We start from the raw sequence: 8,609 nt of genomic DNA, 5'->3' as shown, positions 1-8,609 counted from the left end.
ACCTGCTGTCCCCTCCTGTCCCAAGGCAGCCTGGGGGAGATGCTGGGGCTCTGCCGAGTGGCACTTGGCTGCCCGTACCGCAGGGACAGCGCAGGGAGGGGACATCTCAGGGTGTCGCAGTGTTGTCCTTGTTGTACTCCTCCATGGTATTAATGATGGTTCCTTTTGTAACTGGCTTTTATTCACTCTGTCTGACGGGGCTTCCTCTGGTAGAACCAGTGCCAAGAGGAAAAAAGGGAGCAGTCCAGTCGTAACGGGCGAGGTGCACACTGTCATCTTTTGTAATGCTTCATAAAATAGCTTTTATTTAAATTCTGTATCCTCAGTATTTATTCCAAAAATGTTCAGTTAAGGGAAGATGAGAGAAAGGGTAAGTCCACTAGCATGAGCGGGGAGAGATGTGCGACCTTGACCTTGAGCGGGGATAACCACGTGACCTTGAGCTAGAATGAGAGCCCCGACTCTTCTCTCTGCCTCTTCTTGGATATGGTGGTGATTGTGGGTAGGAATGAGAGGGGGCACGACTAGATGATTGAGAGCAGCAGCGAGGGTGGGAAGGACCTGATCTTGACTTGGAGTAGGTATGCGAACTTCTAGAGTGAGAGGAAGTGGCATAGGGAGACATGGACCTTAAAAAACAAAACGCAACACAAAGGAAATTAATGAAGTTAATTCAAAACAGTCACTCACACCATTTTTTTTTCTCCCAAATTTGTTTGGGTTTGGGTTTTTTTCCTCTCCATACGCTTATGTCAAAGCTTCTTTCAGCTGCTGGTATACTGCTCCTGCAAACCGAAGAGCATGACGGCATGTAAAGGTTTCTGCTTACGAGCCAGAACAGCTGCTGCTGTGGTAGTGTAAAAACATGCAGGAAGGGTAAGTCTGTTCCCACTCACTTCTATCGCATGGACTACCCTAGCTATGGATGGATTTCAGGGGTGTCTACTGGTCTCTGCTGGTACATGGACATGCAGATGTCTCACTATCCAGCATCCACCTGCAGTGCAAATCACTCTTGTGCTTTGTAAGATGCAAAACATGTGAGTCTTAATGGCTACAGTGCAGTATCAACTGTCAGGAAAGCAGGGTTTAGCCTGGAGGCAGTAAAGCTCCCTTTGAAAATGCCAGCTTAGTCTATTTAACTTCACTACGTATTTGGCAATTTGTACAGGATGCAAAATGCCCCACTTCTAGCCAGTGGTAGCCAAATTCTGCACATACCTCTAGCTCCAACCAAGGCCAGTGACTGCATTTCAAGAAAAATCCTAGCTAAAAGCTTCTAAACTCAGTCTCTAGTAAGCTGACGGAATGCCACTACTCTGGGAAAGATACTGACAGCATTACTACAAAGACAGCTCTTCAGATTCCTGCCCAAGGGCTTTTTAAGGACAGAAGACAGCAGCTATCTTTAGATTTTTCTTCACAAGTTATTCCACATATGTTCATTCCTCCTCCAACTTAAGATTTCCTTACGCAAGTCTGATCTTTTAATTTGTAAGAAAAATTTAAGGATGTCAGCAGAATCTGAGCAAAAGGCACCAGTTTGCAGTCCAGGTTGCAATCCGTCTGTGCGAGATTAGATGACAGAGGCAACAAAGGCAATTCCTCTCACGTATCTCCTCCAAAGTGCTTTGAGGTAACAGTTACAGTCAGAGCACGGAGGCGCAGGAATCCACACCTGTCCAGTTTCTAGCCTCCTCAGGGCTGTCAGGAGGCGAAGGATGTCACTGCAGAGAAGCTTTGGCAAAAGAGACACCCGTTCCTTCTCAACTGCTGCCCAGTTATAACTATCAGTCGCCTGTAATCCCTGCCATCTTTGAGCTAGTGACCTACATGTGGAGCTCCCATCACTGCTCGTCCCTTGAACCATCCAACCCACCTCAGGATAGAGAGGTGGACTGGAACTCCTCCTGATTCTTCTAGACAATCTGCTTCTCCGTTAGGGACATGCAACGCAATTACCTGGGAAATGAATGCCTGCGCTCCTCCTGAAACTCCTCACGTGCCACCAATTCCATAGAAGAAGTGTTTGTGAACACTTCGGGTCTGGACTTTTTCTTTTCCCTGTTAAAATCAGTTTGACCATTATTACAATTATAGTTGGGTATTTATTCCAAACAGACACCAAAATACAAAACACGGCCAAGATGAGAAAATGTCTACTGCATGTAATGCCAAACATGAACATCCTAGTCAAGCAAAACGAGTTTAGAATTCCCCCAGGATTTAGGGAAAGTTCTACAATTCCATTTGTCTTGCTTGAGTTTTGCACATTTACCATCTGCAATGAAAAGGTCTGTTGGATAAAACACGATGCCATTTTTGCTTCTGCCAGATGCACTTTAGTGTAACTGCAGTCCAAGGTGCTAACGAAATACCAAAGCGCAAACCCGTGCAACTTCCTGGAGCCAAACACTTACTCCTTTTGAAGTCTCCATTGTTCCCGTAAAACTCCTCCCTAGACAAGGGAGGCCAACAGCATCCTGGCTTCTGCCTGAAATACGGTGGCCAGCAGGACCAGGGAAGGGATTGTCCCTCTGTACTCAGCCCTGGTGAGGCTGCACCTCTAACACTGGGTTCAGTTTTGGGCCCCTCACTACAAGAAAGACACTGAGGTGCTGCAGCGTGTCCAGAGAAGAGCAACAAAGCTGCTGAAGGCTCTGGAGCACAAGTCCCGTGAGGAGCAGCTGAGGGAACTGGGGTTGGTTAACCTGGGGAAAAGGAGGCTGAGGGGAGACCTCACTGCTCCCTGCAACGACCTGAGAGGCAGCTGTAGTGAGGTGGGGGTCGGTCTCTTTTTTTCCCAGGTAACAATTGATAGGAGGAAAGGAAATGGCCTCAAGTTGCGCCACAGGAGCTTGAGATGGGATATTCGGGAAAATTCCTTCACCAAAAGGTTTGTCAAGCGTTGGAACAGGCTGCCCAAGGAAGCGGTTGGGTGACCATCCCTGGGTGTATTAAAAGAAATGTAGAGGTGGCGCTTAGGGACCTGCTGTAATGGCGGACTTTGTAGGTTTAGGTTAACTGCTGGACTCAATGATCTTAAAGTTCTTTTCCAACCAAACCTAAATGACTCCGTGATTCTGTAAAGAAAGTGCTGGTGTCGCTGGGAGGGTATCTGAATGAGTCGCTGGCCGTGCTGTTGGCTGATGACATGTTTGCAGGAGCTGGGGGATATTCTGGAGCGGGGCAGGGGTATACCCAGCAGATGGAGGCTGACCAGGTGGAAACTGAGGAGGTAGTGGTGGTGGTGGTACCGCCAGCGGGAAAGGAAGTGCCTGGGGTGGGGGAGGTGGAGGCACAGGTACAAAGGCTGCTGTTGATGATGGCAGTGTCGGGGCCTGAGTCCTCTGGGTACGTGTGCTACGTGGATGTCCTCCATTTGAACTTCCAGAGAAACCCAAACCCGCGTGTCACTGTCACACTCTGCCCTGATTTTAAAGAGGAATGTGAATGAAGCGGGAGCACGGTGGCGAGCACTTCTTGTTCTCAACCTGAGCATTTTTCTGGCAGCTTCCTGTCCATTTGAGCCTACCCTCATTTCTGGATCCTCACACTTGCCTTCCACATCCTCACCCCAAGCAGTTGCCTCAGGCTTCTCCCCCTACATTCAGCTTTGTGACTGTGGGCAGAGGCTGCCCATGCTTAAAGGAGACTCCCATCTCCCAGGTGCCAGGTGCCCACGGCTCTCTGCCACTCCTCGATACACTTCCTACTTCACACTTCCGAGCTTCAAAGTACTGCACAGATATTAACCAAGCTTCTCTCCAACTTCCTTTCAGTTCTTCCCCACAAACTTCCTAGGTTGCCTTGTGATGATCTGTTTGGCCTGGTCTTGTCCCTGAACTGTTCTTTCCTTGCTTACTGAACCTGAGAATTTTAGGTATCTCTGGGACGGATGCTGCGTTTTCTTTTGATTTATCTTTAAGATTTTATAAACACGATGCACACTTATAATCTATCCATAACAAATACATACCAAAAGGAAGAACTAACTGGTATGGCAATAACAGCAAAAACAGATTCCTCTCTCTCCAACGGAGAGAAAGCAGCTTGGCTATTTGAGATGACTAGACTAAAGAAATTCAAAATGGTCATAAAAAACCAGCACTGACTCTTCCAACAATTTGCTCCATCACTAAATCATTAAAAATCAAATGTTGGAGGCTGACTTCAGTTGGGAAATCAATTTCTTCAGCCCTATCCAGCCAGTAATTCGAAAGGGTGGCTTTGCACCTCATCCTGTCATTATGTTTAATTTTGATATATACTTACGGTTTCCTCCAAAAGTGTTTGTTTTTCAGAGTCTACTTTTCGGTCACATACTGGAGTTTTATTTGCAATCGTTTTACTGCAAGCACAGATCCCCTTTGTTAAAGGCAACTCAAGCTGAGCCACTTAAAAATGAATTGCCACTTGTATTCTCCACAGCTATCTGTGCATACGCATTTCATTATAAATCAGCTACTGTAGAAGTAATGTAGGTGTTACAGCCTGGTTTAACAGGTTACAAGTCGTCAGAGACTGAATTTCTGTGAAATACTTACAGTCCCCAGCCTGGTCTGCCACCTGCTGAGCGAACTGCACTGGCTCTCATCGGATGACCTTTTGGAGTGGGGAGAGGAAAAAGAAATAAATCCCATTCAGTTCATCTGAAGATAATTTTTTTAAAAGAAATTCTAAAGTTACGGTCACTCAACAGGTGTGGGTATTTTTTGCTCTTGGGGGCCCAGAAGACATGGTACTGCCGGTTGTCTTGCTACAGGAACCGGAAAGCCCTTGTGAATAAATGCAAACAGTTGGAAAATAAGCTCTAATAAATACTGTATTTCAAAAGCATATGTTGAAATAAAACTTAACAGACCGCTGACTGACAGAGAGGAAGATTTAGAAAGTCTGGTGGCAGTCACCTGAGCAGCAGGTGTCACAGTCACAAGTGGTCGTGCAGGCGGTGACGGCGGCTGTCGCTGCTGCTGCTGAGTCTCCTTATGGAGCCCTGTTGTGTAGCCGGTTCCATTGTGGAAGTTGTTCAAAGCCTAGAGGCAGAAGAACATTGACAAAAAGATCAAAGTGTCAGATTATGATGACAATAGATGAAGAAAAGCCTCCACAGGGTAAAATTGTAGGACAAAGCCTCAAGGACAAGAGTCCAAGTACTGATAGCCTGATAAATAGAGACTTGTTAGAACTTGTAGGGCACAAGCCCTGGGAGCAAAGGAACAAGCTAACTGCAGACCCCTGAGCCCTTACAGTTGAGGAGGCAACCAGACGGACAGAGAAACAAGTAGCCAGATAAGGGAACGGATGGCGCCGATATGTAATTAAGAAAGCCGCGTAGAAAGAAGCTCCCTAACCTTGGAATAAAAATTATTGCTAGGTCAAGATAAACTAGTAAGTATCTATTGTTCTAACGGTGTGCCTTAAAAATCAACCAATTAGTGTTTTTTACGCTTAAGATTTAACCAATCAGTGTGTAATATGTAGAAGGTAGAAACATATATAATTGTAAGAAAATCACTAATAAATGGACAACTTGCTTGCATCAAGCTGCGTCCCGTCTCTTCATTCGCCGCAAATTGGTGACCCTGACGTGATCCGTTTAAGGATCTGATGTGGAGGGCTCTCGAATCGCCTATGTGAGCGACATGCAGCGAATCCCACAGAACTTTGAATGATCTGCTGAAAGGAAGCAGGAGCCGGCCGGCCATAAATCCCTCTGGAGTTGAGAGGTGAGCTGTGGGAAATCTGTGACGGGGAATCAGGCTTTGTCCCCAGAAAGAGACGTATATGGACGCATAAAGGGTCTTCTAGTCAGATCAGGGAGTCCGTGCCTCAATCTCCTCAAATGGTGACCCCTATGGTGGTGTTCCGAAGCCTTGGAAGAATAAGGACGGAAAAAAGACAGCTTGTGGAAGAGGGCTGCGTTCCGGAGGAGACGGCTTGGCTGAACGATCGTCTGGCTGTCTGGACCAGGCGGACAACCTAAACCCCGAGGATAACACCTGTGTTCATCGAGACAGGTGAGCAGCCAAGAAACTTTAGAGACTTTGAAAGAATGAAAGTGTGTACATACAGCAGCCAACTGTATGATGCTGCCGCGGAGGGGAACTCCGTGTCGGGAATGCATTTAGCATCTTGGTGGCAAATTCTGACTACTCTTTGCCAAGTGTGGACTAATTCTACTAATGGTGCTAAACCAGAGGAAGCTGTAAATTCCAACGACAGCGCGACTCTTCTCAAGACACCGCCAGCGATGGCGATTCTGTCCACACCTCCTCTGCCCCCAAAGCTTCTGTCACTGATTGCAGCGACCCTCACAATACAGGAGCAAGCACGGGAACAGGACAACTCAGACAATGATTTTATTGACACTGATAAACCTTTTGATCCAGGTCCTATAGATCTGGAAAAGGAGCTAGACCTTTCCCCCACCCCCTTGTCTCTCCTGATGCATTGATTGTATTTTTGGGGAGGGTGAAAGGGAGTCTGAGGGACTGGTGACAGGAATGCAAGTGGGAAACACTTAAGTGATGGGTTTTGGGAGTCGCTAGGGCATGTTCAGTATTTTGTCAGACAAATCAACCTGCAGAGTGGCAGCCTGTGCAATACGAGGCTGTTAAAGGGTTAAGCAAAGCAGTGCGGGAAGGGAGGATTCATAATACATTTGCTATGTCCCTTCTTGAAGTGATGGCAGAGCCTTATACACTCACACTGCATGATTGGAAGTTATTGCTTTGTATGGTACTAACTGATACAGTATATGTGTGGTTATTTGATTTTTGTGAGCTATGTGTAGTGGCCTTGACTGAAAACCTTAATCGGGGAATTGCTGTTAACTATGAGCAGTTGGCTGGAGCAATTAACTGTGCCGATTCTGTGACTCAGGCAAGGTATGCCAGGGACAACTGTTTGCAAATGAATGAGATGGCTATTAAGGCAGTCAGGATGCGGGAGTCTTGCCACAGTCTTGCAGGGTCCTAGAGAGTCACTAACTTTAATACTAACTTGATTGATTGGCTTCAGAATATTTTGCAACAAGTCGAACATCAGGAAGCTCAAGGGTTGCTTTTAAAACAACTAGCTGTGATAATGTCAATGAAAATTGTAAACGGGCAACTTTCACAATCGCAACCCCAACATGTGTCAAATGATTGTAACGCAGAACTCACAGCAGATTGTAATTCTCAGGCTGAGTTCTGGAATGCAGCATAACAGATTTTTGCTTCTCTAATCTCTTCTGTAAGAATAGTACACGCTTTTAACTTGCTTAGTAAATTAGGCTGCTAGCTTGCTAAACAAAGTAATACTACAAATACTTTTTTTTTTTTTTCTGGCTTATTAACAGATGTTGATTCTGTCCATCATATGTTGCTACAGAACCGAGTTGCTATTGATTTTTATTATTAGCACAGGGACACAAGTGTGAAGACTTTGATAGGATGTGTTACGTGAATCTGAGTGACCACTGTGAATTAATTTACAAAAGTATACAAAACTTAAAAGCCTTAAAACAAAGATCTGCAACAGAGCCAGGGGCGGGATGCCTTTGGTCTCTTCTCACGGCTGGGAAACTTTGGGCCATGACTCAAAAGTATTACAGGATTTATTATAATTATCTTTAACCACCTTATTGATGTTTGCCTTATGTCTCCCATGCTTTTTTTCTCTGTATTCAGTGTTTAGTTGATTGTAACTTAAAGCAGGTCATGGTCACCCAGCTACACACAACCTTTGCCTCCTCGCATTTAACAAGCAAAAAAGAGGAGGATAGACAATGTCTGAAGAGAGATAGGAGAGGAAACTGGAGAATTATTTGACCTAACAAGAGATGAGAGAACAGCTGGGTATTGTGAAGGAGACTAGGAAAGATATACATGGTTATCTAGTGTCTAATAGGTGTCTGCATGCTTGTAGTGATACATAGCTATGTAACTACATGAATGATTCCTGCCCTGAGCCTGGTGGAGCATACAGCTGCGGTTTGTGTCCGGGCTCAGAGGTGTAAATAGGGGCTTCTCTGTTATGGTAAAAGTGTTTCTCTTTACATAAAAAAGAGAAGGAATGAAGGGAATGACCCCGAGGTATGTTCAGAGAAGGCATGCTATGTTTCGAACTTTTTGACTGAACCAGTTCTTGTTTGGTGTGCCCTTCCACCTATGTATAATGTTAATCCAAAAGAAGCTGATATTGTTTACACTTTGAATGTCAATAATTGTCTTTCTGTAGATACTAACGTAGTAGGAGGCTATGATGGGAACGTGTTGCAGCGGTTCTTCTCTTATCCAGAGTAACAGCAGGGAAAGCATTGACGAGTTAAATCACCTTGTTTGGTAGGCAGTTAAGAATGTGAGTCAAAATTGCCACTGCTTTTTGTTGTTGGTTCAGGGACATGGCTGTGAGGATTTTGATGGTACGTGCTTCGTGGATTTTAGGCACCCCATTGCAGCAACATGTTAACAAAATCTGAGAAAATTTCAGCCTTTTTTGGCATCCATTCACTCAATTGGCAGTATTGTTTGTTTGCTATTACCTTGGTTGCTGTCATGTTTGCAAGGGCCCTGCAGAACATGGCAAACCTGGTACTAGCTGTTCAAAAACAAAAAGGGGAA

At 45.3% G+C, this 8,609-nt stretch overlaps 1 long non-coding RNA gene across 1 annotated transcript; it reads right to left on the bottom strand.

The window, feature by feature from the left end:
* Window positions 1-469: 469 nt before the first annotated feature.
* On the bottom strand, window positions 470-4,774 carry LOC129736199 (uncharacterized). The gene is made up of 3 exons (XR_008732462.1): window positions 4,548-4,774; window positions 1,963-2,064; window positions 470-629 (listed from the first exon to the last, which is right to left on the bottom strand). It is a non-coding gene; the product is annotated as an uncharacterized LOC129736199 (long non-coding RNA).
* Window positions 4,775-8,609: the final 3,835 nt, after the last annotated feature.

Source organism: Falco cherrug, chromosome 5 (genome assembly GCF_023634085.1).
Source record: "Falco cherrug isolate bFalChe1 chromosome 5, bFalChe1.pri, whole genome shotgun sequence".
NCBI lineage: Eukaryota > Metazoa > Chordata > Aves > Falconiformes > Falconidae > Falco > Falco cherrug.
This window is presented reverse-complemented; position numbering and strand designations above follow the sequence as displayed.